This window comes from Salvia miltiorrhiza, chromosome 4 (genome assembly GCF_028751815.1).
Source record: "Salvia miltiorrhiza cultivar Shanhuang (shh) chromosome 4, IMPLAD_Smil_shh, whole genome shotgun sequence".
NCBI classification, from domain to species: domain Eukaryota; kingdom Viridiplantae; phylum Streptophyta; class Magnoliopsida; order Lamiales; family Lamiaceae; genus Salvia; species Salvia miltiorrhiza.
In genome coordinates, this window is record NC_080390.1 from 9,753,555 (window position 1) to 9,771,548 (window position 17,994).

Below are 17,994 nucleotides of genomic sequence, written 5' to 3' on the forward strand. Positions count from 1 at the left end.
AATACAGAAGCTCAATATGGCAAAATGATGTGCATGAAAGTTGAAGTTCATCTCGATACGAGTTCATGAACTTAAACAGATCGAAAATCGGACAACAGTAAATGAGTGCTTGAGTTAGATAAAAAAATTCTTTAAGGTAAAGAAGTAACCACAAAACGGCAACCCAAAGCCAGCACAATCTAAAGATCAAGGATATATTTTCTTTGATTGAGATAGGTACCTAAAGCACCGCGAGTGATCTCCATGCCCGAGAAATAACGAGCAGTACCTAAATCTTTGATGGTAAACACTGCATCTAGATAAAGTTTGAGCTCAACGATAAGTGTCTCATTGGGCCCAACGATTAAAATGTCATCGACATACACAAGTTAACAAATGAAACTTGGGCCACAATCTTTGATGAACAAACAATGATCACGTTAAGATTGAGTGAAGCCATAGCAAAAAAGATGAGCAAAATATTCAACAGTTCACTCCCTTGAAGCCTGCTTTAAAATTATATAAACTCTTAACGAGCTTACAAACATGACGAGGCATACCTTAGCGTATATCCCCGTGGAGATGTCATATATATCTCATCATGTATAAAACTATGCAGAAATGGAGTATTAACATCAACTTGATGAATAGCCCAATCAAAAGTGGTAGCAATGACTATAAGAAAGCGAACAATTACCAATTTAGCAACATGAGAGAAGTCCTTTGTATAATCAACGCTATACTCTTGATTATAATCCTTGGCAACAAGGCGCGCCTTGTAGCGTTCCACAGTCCCATCAACATTGAGTTTTACTTTATAAGCCCATTTACAACCAATGAAACGCTCACCTGGAGGTAGAGTAGTAATTTCCCAGGTACAATTAGATTCAAGAGCATCTAACTCATGCTCCATGGCACCAACCCATTTGGCATATCTTCTATCCTCTACGTAGGTAGTGGGCTTCATTAAATTGGTAAACCAAAAAAGCAATATAGTGAGGGAAAAACACCAGAGACACGGTGAAGACAAAAAGAGATATTGTGTATCCATTGGTGTATATGCTTATTAAACTTGCACTAGTTTTGCCTGTGACAACTGCAACAGTGGAAAGAGCTTTTTCTGCCATGAAGATTTTCAAAAGTCGGCTTCGAAATCGAATGGGTGATCGTTGGATGAATGATTGTTTAGTTACTTATATTGAGAAAGAAATTTTTGAGACAGTTGACAATGAACTGATATTACGTCGCTTTCAGAATATGAGTAATCGTAGGGAATTATTGTAAAAATATTTTATTATATAATTTTTGTTAAAGTTATTTAATTTTTTGTTATCTCATATTTTGCCCCCTATCTTTAAGGGCCTGGCTCCGCCCCTGCTTACCTGTGAGGATTTTGTGTGCTTGATGGTTTATTTGAACATATATTGATTTATTGTCGAGAACTTGCTATTTTCTTGTTGTTTGAACGAATTTTCAAGAATACAGAAGCTCAATATGGCAAAATGATGTGCATGGAAGTTGAAGTTCATCTCGATACGAGTTCATGAACTTAAATGGATCGAAAATCGGACAACAGTAAATGAGTGCTTGAGTTAGATAAAAAAATTCTTTAAGGTAAAGAAGTAACCACAAAACGGCAACCCAAAGCCAGCACAATCTAAAGATCAAGGATATATTTTCTTTGATTGAGATAGGTACCTGAAGCACTGCGAGTGATCTCCATGCCCGAGAAATAACGAGCAGTACCTAAATCTTTGATGGTAAACACTGCATCTAGATAAAGTTCGAGCTCAACGATAAGTGTCTCATTGGGCCCAACGATTAAAATGTCATCGACATACACAAGTTAACAAATGAAACTTGGGCCACAATCTTTGATGAACAAACAATGATCACGTTAAGATTGAGTGAAGCCATAGCAAAAAAGATGAGCAAAATATTCAACAGTTCACTCCCTTGAAGCCTGCTTTAAAATTATATAAACTCTTAACGAGCTTACAAATATGACGAGGCATACCTTAGCGTATATCCCTGTGGAGATGTCATATATATCTCATCATGTATAAAACTATGCAGAAATGGAGTATTAACATCAACTTGATGAATAGCCCAATCAAAAGTGGTAGCAATGACTATAAGAAAGCGAACAATTACCAATTTAGCAACATGAGAGAAGTCCTTTGTATAATCAACGCTATACTCTTGATTATAATCCTTGGCAACAAGGCGCGCCTTGTAGCGTTCCACAGTCCCATCAACATTGAGTTTTACTTTATAAGCCCATTTACAACCAATGAAACGCTCACCTGGAGGTAGAGTAGTAATTTCCCAGGTACAATTAGATTCAAGAACATCTAACTCATGCTCCATGGCACCAACCCATTTGGCATATCTTCTAGCCTCTACGTAGGTAGTGGGCTTCATTAAATTGGTAAACCAAAAAAGCAATATAGTGAGGGAAAAACACCAGAGACACTTGATAAGATAAAGTAGGAGATGTGTAAGTTTGGGAAAGAGAAAATAGAGAAGGCATATGTTGGATGGAACCAATATAGTCATTCATCCAACGTGGAGGTTGAGTAGAACGAGTACTTCGATGAACAAGAACATGTAAAGGCTGAGGTATTGGGAGATAACTAGTAGAGTGTGGTGTATGGGAAGATAAATGTGGAGCAGAGTGAGATATAATATCAGATAATAAAGGAGAATTTGGAGAGGTACGGTGGAGGATAAAGTAGAAGGAAGGTGGTCAATGTGGGGTTCAGTTGACTGAAAAGGTGTATCAAAAAATGGAACTTCGAGTGTTGTAGGGATAACGAAATCTGATATAACAGAAGGGGAAAGAGGATAAATAGAATGTACAAACTTCACGTCTTGAGATGTGATAACCTTTTCACCATCCAAATCATATAGCAGATAACCCTTTTGATGCATAGCATACTCCAAGAACACACATTTCAGGCTTCGACTATCAAATTTAGTCTTATGTGGTGATAAATCAACAACATAGGCTAAGCATCCAAAAAGTTGCACAACATCCGTAAGTGGCTCAGAATCATAGAGTATAGAATAAAGAGACTTCCATTCTAGAATTTTGCTGGGAAGCCTATTAATTAACCATACTGTAGTTAACAAATAACAGCTCCAGAATTTAGAAGGCAGACCACTTTGAAACATGAGGGATCTAGCTGTTTGTAATATAGTCATGTGTTTCCTCTCGACTATACCATTTTGCTATGGAGTATACACACAAGATCTTTGATGTATAATACCTAAATCATCAAGCAACGTTCGAACATTATGATTGATAAACTCAGTCCCATTATCCATTCGAAGCTGCATAACAATGTGGCCAAATTGAGTTTTGATCATCAGTAAAAACTTCTTTATTGAATAAAACACTTCCCCCTTGTGTTTACGAAGAAAAATCCAAGTTACCCTACTATAATCCTCCACAACAGTAAGCATATATTTAGTATTAAGGATAGACTCATAATTGTATAGACCTCACACATCCATATGCACCAGATCAAATAATGCAGTAGACATTCGATACAAGATAAGAAAAGATGATCTAGTTTGCTTGGAACGAGCACATACCTCACATGATTTCAGATTTTCCAAAGAAATCGAATTGAGCTTCCCTATGAAGGTGTCCATGTGTTCCATGACTCCCATTGATGGATGTCCCAACTAAGCATGCAAATTTTCAATCGAATTACTTTGATAGCTGATGGAACACACATTTTCTGCATTGTCACCTTCTATAATGTATAGATTTTTTTCCAGTTTCCCTGCTAGAATAATATGGGCTGAACTATTTATTTTGAATAACACAGTGAGTTGGCAAAAAAAAGGCACTTCACTGAACTGTCTTGAGATAACTAAGCAACAGAGATCAAGTTGTGTGTGAAGGATTGCTCCAACAACACATTCATAAGTGTAAGTTTATCATTCAGCTTGGCACTCCATTGATAAACTATTTTCTTAATTGTTCCATCGGATAGATGAACATATTTAGAAACTGCAAGTCTGTGAACTTTTATCATCAACTCTGGATTACAACATATATATGTGCTTGCTCCTGAGTCTAATATCCCATGCTTCCTCTTCAACACAATTAACTTTCAGACTACCTTTTGTGTCTTTAAGTTTCTTGTACCAATCAGGATAACCATGTAATTTAAAACAGTCATTCTCTTCATGACCATTGCAATGCAATGAGAACATGAGTAGAGACTCAACTTCTCTTCCTTATTCTTTTTGCCTTTGAAATTATATTGTTTTCCATTAGAACTCTACTTAGCATTTCCTTGATATTGCTTCTGCCCTACAAGCATGGCCACCTGCCCTCCAGACTCATTATATACTTCATTTGTTAGTTTCTGATATTCCACTTGAAGTATCATGGAGTAAGACTTATTTACATTAGGCAAAGGATCCTAAAATAAAATTTGACATCTAGCATATTCATAACTATCATTCAAACCATTCAGATACTGCATCAACTTTTGATTTTTTTCTCTTTCAACCACCGCATTTTGAGCATCAGAATTGCATTTAATATGCCGCAACAACATATCTATTTCATTCCATAAGGTAGTGAGGTTATTAAAATAAACCAACACAGTTTGATTTCCTTGCACATAACTAGATATTTCTCTCTGCAATTGGGAGATTTTAGGACCATTAGCTCCTAAGGCTCGTTGAACAGACCTACTCTAGTTTAAGAAGTTATTATCATTCAGTTGTGCAGAAACCAGCTTCATTCCAGGATGATCTTCATTGTGTAGCTGTAGAATTTCTTCAATTTGTTTATTCTGATGTAAATCCTCATGAATATGCTCTCGGTTGAAATGTAGATCTGAATCTGCCACATCTCGATGTTGTCGGTGAAATGCTTCATGGCGTGTTGATGCACTACTATCTTCACCATTATCTTCATCTACCAAAATATTCCAATTGGTGTGCCTATTCTTCACAATTGTAGTGTCTATGGATCGATTATAGGCTCTGATACCATGTAGAAATCAGTATAAGTGAAGAACATTTTGGAAGAAAATGTAAGAAAATTTCATTGAGGAAAGACGGTTATAGGGAGAGAGGTTTTTGTGTATCTAATTCTGTTACAACATTCACAGCTTACAAAGAAAGCATAAGAACGCTTTATACAGATTACAAAAGAACTAGCACATTGAGCAACAATCTCAACCATCGATATTAAGTGAGCATCAACGGTGGAGATACAAGGATAGATGGGTACACATATCGAATCCTTGACGCAAAATTTATTTGTATCGCATTGCTGCTGCTGCACTTCTTCAGAAGATGGTTTCTTTTTTTGGAACAAGCCATTAATTGGACATATGAAAAAGAAAAGTGAGCCATTATCTCGGACAAAGTGAATAGTATTTGTTAGATTTCAATATACTCCATCCATCCGTCTCATCTAAGTTGATCAATTTCTTTTCGAGACAAGATTTAAGAAAGTAGTGTTTAGTGTTTAAGGTGTGTTTGGTAATAAAGTGAAAATAATGAATAAAGTGAAAAAGTCATTTCATATAAGGAAATTGATTAACTTAGTTGAGACGGCTAAAAAAAGAATATTAATCAAGTTAGTTGGGGCGAAGAGAACAGAAGGTTATTGAAATTATTGCGAAAAACTCCCAAGTCTTAAGCTCAAAACTGTCATAAAAGGTAACAAATAATCAACAAAAAATCAACATTTAAAGGAATCTCACTAAGTGTCGGTAAATTCCTAAGCTTCGGATGCCAACAGATTGCAAAGATGGCGTCTAAAACTAGGGCAAGAATTTGGATGATTTGTTACAATGAAAAGTATGGCCCTATTTATAGACTTCAAATCCCTCTAGATCACCATGGAAATTACCATGCAAAGCCGGACTCTAAAAGGAATAGAATCGTAGATGATAAGGTAACTCCAGCTATGACGTGCGCTTTGGAAATCATCTCCATTCTGGCCGAATACGCTGCTATCGCCAGAGAAACGGCTTCCGCTCTGGCGCACTTGTCCGCTCTGACTCCCGGTTTCTCTGGCCTCTTGATTTCTCTGCTCTGGCTGACTTCTCTGCTCTGTCTGACTTCTCTGCTCTGGCATCGGGGTCCTCTGGCGATTGATTTCTCTGGCGAGACTTCGCTGCACTGGAGATTAACTTCGCTGGCGCTTTCGATTCCTCTGGCGCTTTGATTCCTCTGGCGCTTCGATTCGTCTGGCATAGCGATTCCTCTGGCGCTTCGATTCCTCTGGTCTGGCTTCCGCGCGGGGTTTTATCTCTGGCGCGGGCCTTCTCGGTTCCGGCACGGGGGCTTTACTTCTCTTCCATGCTAGAGTGTGCACAAACACACGATTCTTAGCCCAAATTCTCCAAGATTTGCACTCTTCATCTCAAAAACCTAAATCTCCTGCAAGGCATAAAATAGACCATAAAACGCACCAATTTCCAGAAGATTAATCTTAAAATAAGCACATGCAAACCCCTAAAATTAGAACAATTAGGCATAAATCAACCCCCCCACACTTAGCCTTTTGCTTGTCCTCAAGCAAAATCCGTATGAATCCTAGGAAGAGATTGATTTCAACAATGCTAATTTCCATCCAAACATTCTCAAAGTCAATTCAAAATTTTACAATCAATACACATACATCTCTCGATCATGCAAGTAATTAAAAGTTTAAGAGGCAACAAAAGAGTAATGTAAGTACTTCGATCAGACCCAATTCTCCGCTAGAAGTGAATTCCCTAATGTGATCGCCTTTATAATCAATATCACCAATTTCACACTTTGTGTGTTTAAAATTTTCGACAGTTGAGCCATAATTCGTGAAATAAAAACCATTTGGATATAATCTAAAGTCTTTTCACGTGGTTTCCCATGCTCATAGTTAGACTAGAGGAGCAGAGACTCAGAGCTATCACATTTCAGAACAGGCCAGATGTTTCAGAGCTGGCACTTTTGAAGTTGGCAATTCGTCCAACATTTTCACAGATAAGATACGATCGTAGGCAATCACAATGACAACACTCCTTCTAGCATCTACCGGACAAATCACGTTTTACTAACTTACAATCATGTTGCAACAAAACTCAAATTCTTTGCATAAACAAGAAACATATATCAAGAGTAAAACAAGAATAACCACCATTCATTCACAAACCCAAAATTCGCATCGAAAACCATCTACTCTTCCACAAATTCATAAAAATTAGCAAGATTCGAGACCAAAAACTAAGCATAGAAAGACTAATCTCGCCCAATTGAAAATATAAGCGCAATAAAACACCCCCCCCACACTTAAAGCATGCCATGTCCTCAGGGCACAAAAGAAATAAGAATAGAGGATACGTCCCTGATTATCGGCATGGAGACATTGAAGCATCGTGCGAGGTGGTGAATAGGGGGATTTACGGTCTGTGCAGAGCAGAGAGTTGCCACGTTGGGAGAAGTGCAGCTCGGAAAAGGGCATGCACACCAAGCATCATAGGATCCGCAAAGCAACCGAAGCTTAAGAAAAACACAAAACAAACAACGAAAAACAAGAAAAGAACAAGAAAAACAAAAACAAACCAACGGTGGGTTGCCTCCCACCAAGCGCTAGATTTAGAGTCTCCAGCCCGACTTCAGAGCTGAACTTCAGCTAGGGTTGTGCAGAGCTTGAGACTCCACCTCCAACGGCGAGCTCTGGTGCTCGTAGTACGACTTCACTCGATGGCCATTCACTCGGAAACTCTCCTTTGTGTGCTCGTTCAATAGCTCGACCGCACCATGCTCGAACACTTCTTTGAGTAAAAATGGACCACTCCACCTAGATTTCAGCTTTCCCGGAAATAACTTAAGTCGAGAGTTGAACAAGAGCACCTTCATTCCAGGGCAAAGCTTCTTGTGACAAATGCGGCGATCGTGGAGTCGCTTCACTTTGTCCTTGTAAATTCTTGCATTCTCATACGCCTCATTGCGTAGCTCATCTAACTCCTCCATTTGCAACATGCGCTGCTTCACGGCAGAGCCCAAGTCATAGTTGGCAGCCTTGATCGCCCAATAAGCTTTGTGCTCTATCTCCACCGGCAGATGACAAGCCTTGCCATATACTAGACGGTATGGACTCATCCCAAGCACTCCCTTGAAGGCAGTTCGGTATGCCCAGAGAGCGTCATTCAACTTTGCGGACCAGTCCTTGCGCGAGGGCTGCACCGTTTTCTCCAAAATTCCTTTGATCTGCCGATTGCTCGTCTCAGCTTGTCCAGAGGTCTGTGGATGGTATGGTGTTGCAACCTTGTGCGTGATCCCATTCTTCTTCATGAGCTTTGCAAACAACTTATTACAGAAGTGCTTGCCTCCATCGCTAATGATAGCTCTAGGAAATCCGAATCTAGAAAGAATGTTTTCTTGCACAAACTTAAGCACCACATTAGCATCACATGTCCGCGTGGGGATAGCCTCAACCCATTTGGACACGTAATCTACAGCAAGTAAAATATATTGAAATCCATGCGAAGTAGGAAATGGTCCCATGAAATCAATGCCCCACACATCGAAGATCTTGACAATTAAAATGCTTTGGAGGGGCATCTCATTTCTGCGGCCAATATTTCCTACTCTCTGACACCGATCGCAAGCAAGAGTGAAAGTGTGTGCATCTTTGAAAATGGAAGGCCAAAACAAACCTGATTGAAGAATTTTATGTGCTGTTTTCTGCCCCCCAAAGTGTCCACCATAATGATCCTCATGGCACATTTTCAACACTTGTTGTTGCTCCTCTGCCGGCACACACCGTCGAATGACATCATCCTTTCCAAGCTTGAAAAGGTGAGGAATCTCCCAATAATAGTGTCTGCATTGAGCTAAAAATCTCTTTCTTTCCTGCGATTGACTCAACTAGAAACACCTCTAAGTTGACTCGCAAGAGTACGAGGACATCCTAGTGATGGTAAGTTGACCCAGTGTCATCTCTCAAGGAAAGTCTTTAAGGGCTTTTAGTAGTATCGCAGGAAAAACAATAAAGAAAGCAGTAAAGAGATTGATTATTAAACTAAGACTTAGGATTAAAAACTTAATTAAAAACCGAATTGTAAAATTCAACTAGACGACTTACACTATTAAACCCTAGGCAAGATTTTAAAGAACCTAAATTAAACCTACTTATGAAAGTAAATAAAAGTAAAGACTTCTAATCTAGGCATAAACTAAAGTGCATAATTTAAATTGCATAATTAAGAAGAAAGCATAAACATGAATAAAAAAAACGTAAACATGATTAAACAGAAATAAATTAAATTAACTACGAAATACCGTAAAATCCTTGAACGTGTAATCGTGTCACGCAATCACAATCCAAGAAACTCACTAAAAGCGAAATTGAAATCTAACTTAGAACAATAAAAACTTGAAACTATGAAAGCAAGTAAATTCCTAAGCTTCGGATGCCAACAGATTGCAAAGATGGCGTCTAAAACTAGGGCAAGGTATTTGGATGATTTTTACAATGAAAACTATGGCCCTATTTATAGACTTTAACTCCTTCTGGATCACCATGGAAATTACCATGCAAAGCCGGATTCTAAAAGGAATAGAATCGTAGATGATAAGGTAACTCCAGCTAGGACGCGCTCAGCAAGTAATCTCCATTCGGGCGGAAATCGCAGCTCTCGCCAGAGGAATGGCTATCGCCAGAGGAACGGATGACTTCTCTGATCTTGTCCGCGGAATGGGTTCCGCTCTAGTATTGATTCCTCTGACGTATCTCTACCCTCTGGCATATTGACTCCTCTGGCGCCTTGATTCCTCTGGCGCGTCCTCCGCTCTGGCGGTTTTCTCTCCTCTGGCGGATTTCTCCGCTCTGGCGGATTTCGCTTCTCTGGCGGACTCCGCTGCTCTGTAGAGATTTCTCTTACTTGAGGAAATTTCGCTGCTCTGGCGATCGACTTCTCTGCTCTGTCGTTTGATTTCTCTGGTCGATCGATTCCTCTAGCGTTCATTTCATTTCGCTGCTCTGGCGCAAGCGATTTCTCTGACTTTGTGACTTCTCTGTGATTCCTCTGCTCTGGCTTCTCGGTTCTGGCACGGGGGCTTTGCTTCTCTTCCATGCTAGAGTGTGCACAAACACACGATTCTTAGCCCAAATTTTCCAAGATTTGCACTCTTCATCTCAAAAACCTAAATCTTCTGCAAAACATAAAATAGACCATAAAACACACCAATTTCCAGAAGATTTAACTTAAAATAAGCACATGCAAACCCCTAAAATCAGAACAATTAGGCATAAATCAACCCCCCCACACTTAGCCTTTTGCTTGTCCTCAAGCAAAATCCATATGAATCCTAGGAAGAGATTGATTTCAACAATGCTAATTTCCATCCAAACATTCTCAAGGTCAATTCAAAATTTTACAATCAATACACATCTCTTGATCATGCAAGTAACTAAAAGTTTAAGAAGCAACAAAAAAGTAATGCAAGTAATTCGATCAGACCCAATTCTCCGCTAGAAGTGAATTCCCTAATGTGATCGCCTTTATAATCAATATCACCATTTTTCACACTTTGTGTGCTTGAGATTTCGACAGTTGAGCCATAATTCATGAAATAAAAACCATTTGGATGTAATCCAAAGTCTTTTCACGTGGTTTCCCATGCTCATAGTTGAACTAGAGGAGCAGAGACTTAGAGCTGTCACGTTTTAGAACAGGCCAGATGTTTCAGAGCTGGCAATTTTGAAGTTGACAATTCGTCCAACATTTTCACATTTCACAGATAAGATACGATCGTAGGCAATCACAATGACAACACTCCTTCTAGCATCTACCGGACAAATCACGTTTCACTTACTTTTAAAATTGTTGCAACAAAACTCAAATTCTTTGCATAAACAAGAAACATATATCACGAGTAAAACAAGAATAACCACCATTCATTCACAAACCCAAAGTTCGCATCGAAAACCATCTACTCTTCCACAAATTCATAAAAATTAGCAAGATTCGAGACCAAAAACTAAGCATAGAAGGACTAATCTCGCCCAATTGAAAACATAAACTCAATAAAACACCCCCCCCACGCTTAAAGCATGCCATGTCCTCAGGGCACAAAAGAAATAAAAAGAGTTAAGAAAACGTCCCTGATTATCGGCATGGAGACATTGAAGCAACGTGCGAGGTGGTGACGAGGGGAATTCGCTGGCTATGGCAGAGTGGAGAAGGGCAGCGTGGAGAAGTGCAGCGGTGGTGGCAGCAGCGCTGGCGGCTGTATGAGAGTTTCAGCGCTGAAAATAAGACATGCTCACCAAGCATCAAAGTATCCGCAAAGCATCCAAAACTTAGGAAAGACACGAAACACACAACTAACAACAAAGAAAAACAGAAACTAAAAACAAACCAACGGTGGGTTGCCTCCCACCAAGCGCTAGATTTAGAGTCTCCAGCCCGACTTCAGAGCTGAACTTCAGCTAGGGTTGTGCAGAGCTTGAGACTCCACCTCCAACGGCGAGCTCTGGTGCTCGTAGTACGGCTTCACTCGATGGCCATTCACTCGGAAACTCTCCTTTGTGTGCTCGTTCAATAGCTCGACCGCACCATGCTCGAACACTTCTTTGAGTAAAAATGGACCACTCCATCTAGATTTCAGCTTTCTCGGAAACAACTTCAATCGAGAATTGAACAAAAGTACCTTCATCCCAGGGCAAAGCTTCTTATGGCAGATACGGCTGTCATGGAGTCGCTTCACTTTGTCCTTATAAATCCTTGCATTCTCATACGCCTCATTACGTAGCTCATCTAACTCCGCTATTTGCAGCGTGCGCTGCTTCACAGCAGAGTCCAAGTCATAGTTGGCAGCTTTAATCGCCCAATAAGCTTTGTGCTCAATCTCCACCGGCAGATGGCAGGCCTTGCCATAGACGAGACGGTACGGACTCATCCCAAGCACGCCCTTGAAGGCAGTTCTGTACGCCCAGAGAGCATCATTCAACTTTACTGACCAATCCTTGCGCGAGGGCTGCACTGTTTTCTCCAAAATTCCTTTGATCTGCCGATTGCTTGTCTCGGCTTGTCCAGAGGTCTGTGGGTGGTATGGTGTGGCAACCTTGTGCGTGATCCCATTCTTCTTCATGAGTTTTGCAAACAACTTGTTGCAGAAGTGCTTGCCTCCATCGCTAATGATAGCTCTAGGAAATCCGAATCTAGAAAGAATGTTCTCTTGCACAAACTTAAGCACCACATTAGCATCACATGTCCGCGTGGGGATAGCCTCAACCCATTTGGACACGTAATCTACAGCAAGTAAAATAAATTGAAACCCATGTGAAGTAGGGAATGGCCCCATGAAATCAATGCCCAACGCATCGAAAATTTCAACAATTAAAATGCTTTGGAGAGGCATCTCATTCCTGCGGCCAATATTCCCTACTCTCTGGCACCGATCACATGCAAGAGTGAAAGTGTGTGCATCTTTAAAAATGGAAGGCCAAAACAAACCTGATTGAAGAATTTTGTGCGCTGTTTTCTGACCCCCAAAGTGTCCACCACAATGATCCTCATGACACATTTTCAACACTTGTTGTTGATCCTCTGCCGGCACACACCGTCGGATGACATCGTCCTTTCCAAGCTTGAAGAGGTAAGGAATCTCCCAATAGTAATGCCTGCACTGAGCTAAAAATCTCTTTCTCTCCTGCGACGTCAGCTCCGGCCGTAGAATACCACACGCTAAGTAATTGACAATATCTGCATACCAGGGCTCGGTGCTCACAGAGCTGCACTGAGCAGTGCTGAATTCGGCAAGGCTGGCAGAGGTGATCTCGGTGGAACCGGCCAGAGGGAAGCTGGCTGCTCTGGAGTCGTCAGAGTGGACTTTGCCAGAGCAGAGCTCGGCAGAGCGGGCGGGGCTGCTCTGGCTGGGCAGAGTGGACAAGAGAAGGGCTGAGCTCGGTAGCACTGGAATCTTCAGTACTGCACTTGTCAAAAGTTAATGCATACGTTTGCTCAAAAGGGAAAGATTCAGGGATGCAATTAAGACTCGACTCTATCAGATTATTATCCAAGCGAGAAAGGTGGTCAGCTACATGATTCTCGCTCCCTTTCCTATCCTTGATCTCTACATCAAACTCTTGCAACAATAAGACCCAACGGATTAGACGAGCTTTAGCCTGAGGTTTAGTCATCAAATATCGAAGTGCAGCATGGTCACTATGGACAATGACTTTAGACCCAATGATGTATGCACGAAATTTATCTAAGGCAAAGACCACAGCAAGCATCTCTTTTTCAGTAGTGGTGTAATTTACTTGTGCACTATTCAGAGTTAAACTAGCATAGTAAATCACACGTAACATCTTATCCACACGCTGACCTAGCACCGCTCCTACAGCAGAGTTAGACGCATCGCACATAATCTCAAAGGGCAATGACCAATCAGGTGCAATCACAACCGGGGCAGAGCTCAACTTAAGTTTCAATGTTTCAAAGGCATGCATGCAAGAGTCATCGAAATTAAAAGGAACATCCTGAGCTAGCAGTTTGCATAGAGGTTGGCTAATTTTAGAAAAATCTTTAATGAAACGCCGGTAAAAACCGGCATGACCTAAGAAACTCCTAATTCCTTTGACATCGATAGGGGGCGGCAACTTTTGGATTACCTCCACCTTGGCTCTGTCGACCTCTAGTCCATGCTTAGACACCACATGACCCAAGACAATCCCGCTAGTAACCATGAAATGACTCTTTTCCCAACTCAAGGTTAGGCCACTTTCAATACACCTTTGCAACACTACATCAATCTTAGTCAAGCAATCATGAAAGGACTGCCCAAAAACCGAAAAATCATCCATAAAAACCTCCACGAATTTACCAATCATATCAGATAATATGGACATCATGCATCGTTGAAACGTCCCGGGTGCATTGCACAGTCCGAACGGCATCCTTTTCCATGCAAATGTCCCAAAAGGCGTGGTGAAGGCAGTCTTGACTTGATCTTCCGGTGTGATTGCGATTTGGTAGTATCCTGACAAACCATCTAAAAAACAATAAAAATCATGCCCTGCCAACCGATCTAATATTTGATCAACAAAAGGGAGGGGAAAATGATCCTTTTTGGTGACAGCATTGAGTTTCCTGTAGTCGACGCACATCCGCCATCCCGTGGTAGGACGTGTCGGCACCAACTCCATCTTGTCATTGCGCACAACTGTCATTCCTCCTTTCTTTGGCACGACATGCACCGGGCTCACCCACTCACTATCGGCGACAGAGTAGATAATCCCTTCGGCAAGAAGCTTGAGGATTTCCTTACGCACAACCTCCATCAGCATAGGGTTCAAGCGTCGCTGGGCATCTCGCTTTGGTGCAGCTCCTTCCTCTAAGTTGATCCTGTGCATGCATGTGGCTGGACTAATGCCACGTATGTCACCTAGGCTCCATCCTAGCGCTGCTTTGTTTCTCTTCAAAACTTCAAGCAGCGCTGCTTCTTGCTCTATAGTCAGCGTAGATGAGATGATGACTGGCTTCTCCTTTCCTGCTTCTAAAAAGATGTACTTGAGGTTAGCAGGGAGTTCCTTTAGTTCCAGCGCTGGGCTCTTGGTTTCCATCTGATCATCGAGGGGTAGTTCGGTATGGCTGGACAGCACTGAGCTCGGCATGGCTGTCTGAGCAGAACTGCAGGGCAGAGGAATGGGGATTTCTCTGGCGGGTCCAGAGCCGAAGTCTTCAGCTTCCCGAGCTAACTCCTCTATATCGGCTGATCCAGCGCAAACTTCCACGCATTCTTGCTCCTGTAAAAATACCTTCTCAACCAAGCCATTAATAGCATCTATATATGAGCATTCAGTCACAAAGTTGGCAGAAGGCATAGCCCGATTTTCATGCACTGAGAAAGACACTGATTTCCCTAACACTGTCATTTTAATAGTTCCATTTTTGACATCAATCAAAGTGTTAGTGGTCGCCATAAAGGGTCGTCCTAATAGCAGAGTGTGGTCTCTGCCATTCTCATGCACATCCCCAATCTCAAGGACTACGAAGTCAACAGGCACAATCAAATCCCCGACTCGTACCAGAATATCCTCAACTATCCCACGGGGGTACCTAACGGACCTATCAGCGAGTTGTAGACACATGCGAGTGGATTTCAAATTACCTAACTCTAATTGTTGAAAAATAGAGTAAGGCATCAAATTAATTCCCGCTCCCAAATCTAACATACCCGTGGCTTCCTTACCATTTCCCAAAGCAATATTAATCACAAAGCTACCTGGATCGCGCTGCTTTGGTGGTAAGGATTGCTGCATGATTGAGGTCGCTACTTCTGAGACTAGAATCTTCTCATTGTCCCCGAACTTCCGCTTGTTGGAGACCAATTCCTTGAAAAACTTCACATACGCTGGGACTTTTCTGATCACATCAAGGAGAGGAAGATTCACGTTCACCTTGGCAAGCATGTTGTAGAAGTCGGCGAACTGTTGGTCTTGCTTTCCGTTGCTCAATCTGCCCGGGAAGGGAATCGGTGGTCGATAAGGTGTAGAAGCTTTGTGGAGCTTGACCTCCTTCTCCTTTTCTTCTTCCTTTTGCTGGTCTCCCTTTTCTTCATCAGTCGAGTTGGGCAGATCTGAACTCGGCAGCTCTGGTCTGAACGGAGCAGAGTTCGGCAGCTCTGTTCTGATAAAGCCAGAGGGATCCGTTCTGCTCTGGCGGAACGGTTCCTCTGCTCTGACAAGGTCAGAGGAATCGGTTCTACTCTGACGGGATGGTTCCTCTGCTCTGGTTTGTGTTGGAACCTCCATTTTGTTATCCAGAATCTTACCACTGCGGAGAACAGTTACAGCAAGAGCTTGATGTGGCTGAGCAGGTTGGCCATGAAATTTCCCAGGCTGCTGTTGTTGTTGGATTTGATTCAAGGCACCAGAAAGTTGTCCAACCGTTGTCTCGAGCCTTTTGATTGTAGATGCTTGGGCCTCCATACTTTGTTTGCTGATCTCCATAAAGGTTTGCAGCGTTTCTTCGAGCATGGATTTTTGTGGTGGAATCGGCTGTGCACTCTGTTGTGGAATGGATTGCTGCTGTTGGTATTGTGACCTGTACGGTTGGAACGAACCCTGCTGTTGTGGGAAATATTGTTGTTGTTGATAGCCCATTTGAGGTGGTCGACGGAATTGATTCCCCCCAAGATTTTGATTTCCCTATCCAGCATTCGGCTGACCTCTCCATCCGCCATTCACATTTTGTTGACCTTGATTCATGTTCTGCCCATAAGGTCTGCTTGGCCCTAGATTGTAGCCTTGAAATCCTTGTGCCGCATAGACCTCAGCTTGTCCTTCCGGAGTAAACTCTCCCATTCTATGGCACTCATTAGCTCCATGGCTGAAATCTCCACAAATACCACAGGGCTCAACGTACTGTAGGGCTGGGTTCGGCGGGGCTGGCGTCGGCAGAGCTGGAATTGGCTGAGTTGTCATCGGCGGTGCTGAGCTCTGAACTGGAGGATTTTCCATCTTTTCCATCTTGAGCTGTTGGACTTCTCGCATGATCGAGGCCAATTGTTGCTGCATCTCGAACTGATTTGTCACAGCACTAGCCTCTACTCTCCGTCCTCGGACTGACTTTTGTTGGGAGCTCTCGGCTAAAGTCTTGAAAATCTCTTTCAGATCTGCCGCAGTTTTCCGAGCTATGTTCCCTCCTGCCGTGCTATCCACCATAAATTGGGCAGTTTGCACTAACCCATCGTAGAAGAACTGCATCAACATAACATTAGTGAATTGATGTTGAGGGCATTGACGGAGAAGTTCTTCATATCTCTCCCAAGCTTCATGCAAAGGCTCGTCCGCTCCTTGGGTTAGGGCTGGGAATCGGGTCGGGTTCGGGTACCCTACCCGAAAAAATCGGGTACCCGAACCCGAAAATACCCTAAACCCACTACCCGAACCCGACCCCGAATTTGAAATCGGGTACCCTAATACCCGACTCGGGTACCCGAGTCGGGTATTTGGGTACCCTAATACCCGATAGTTTCCCTAAACCGCAACCAATTCAAAGCAGCAGCAGGGCACACCTTCGGCGAAGATGATGACCAAATTCATACAGATCAAGAAAATCATACAAATCAATTCCAATTCAATGAGACAATGACCAAATTCAAAGCAGCAAATTCAACATTAACATAGAAAATCTGTATTTAAAAAAAGAAAGAAAAAAAGAAGAAGAAGAAGAAGAAGAAGAAGAAAAGTTGTAGACAAGCTCGGCGGCGGAACAAGCGGCTGGGGGGGCTGGGCGAGGTCGCGGCTGGGGGGCATCTCGCTTTGGTGCAGCTCCTTTCTCTAAGTTGATCCTGTGCATGCATGTGGCTGGACTAATGCCACGTATGTCACCTAGGCTCCATCCTAGCGCTGCTTTGTTTCTCTTCAAAACTTCAAGCAGCGCTGCTTCTTGCTCTATAGTCAGCGTAGATGAGATGATGACTGGCTTCTCCTTTCCTGCTTCTAAAAAGATGTACTTGAGGTTAGCAGGGAGTTCCTTTAGTTCCAGCGCTGGGCTCTTGGTTTCCATCTGATCATCGAGGGGTAGTTCGGTATGGCTGGACAGCACTGAGCTCGGCATGGCTGTCTGAGCAGAACTGCAGGGCAGAGGAATGGGGATTTCTCTGGCGGGTCCAGAGCCGAAGTCTTCAGCTTCCCGAGCTAACTCCTCTATATCGGCTGATCCAGCGCAAACTTCCACGCATTCTTGCTCCTGTAAAAATACCTTCTCAACCAAGCCATTAATAGCATCTATATATGAGCATTCAGTCACAAAGTTGGCAGAAGGCATAGCCCGATTTTCATGCACTGAGAAAGACACTGATTTCCCTAACACTGTCATTTTAATAGTTCCATTTTTGACATCAATCAAAGTGTTAGTGGTCGCCATAAAGGGTCGTCCTAATAGCAGAGTGTGGTCTCTGCCATTCTCATGCACATCCCCAATCTCAAGGACTACGAAGTCAACAGGCACAATCAAATCCCCGACTCGTACC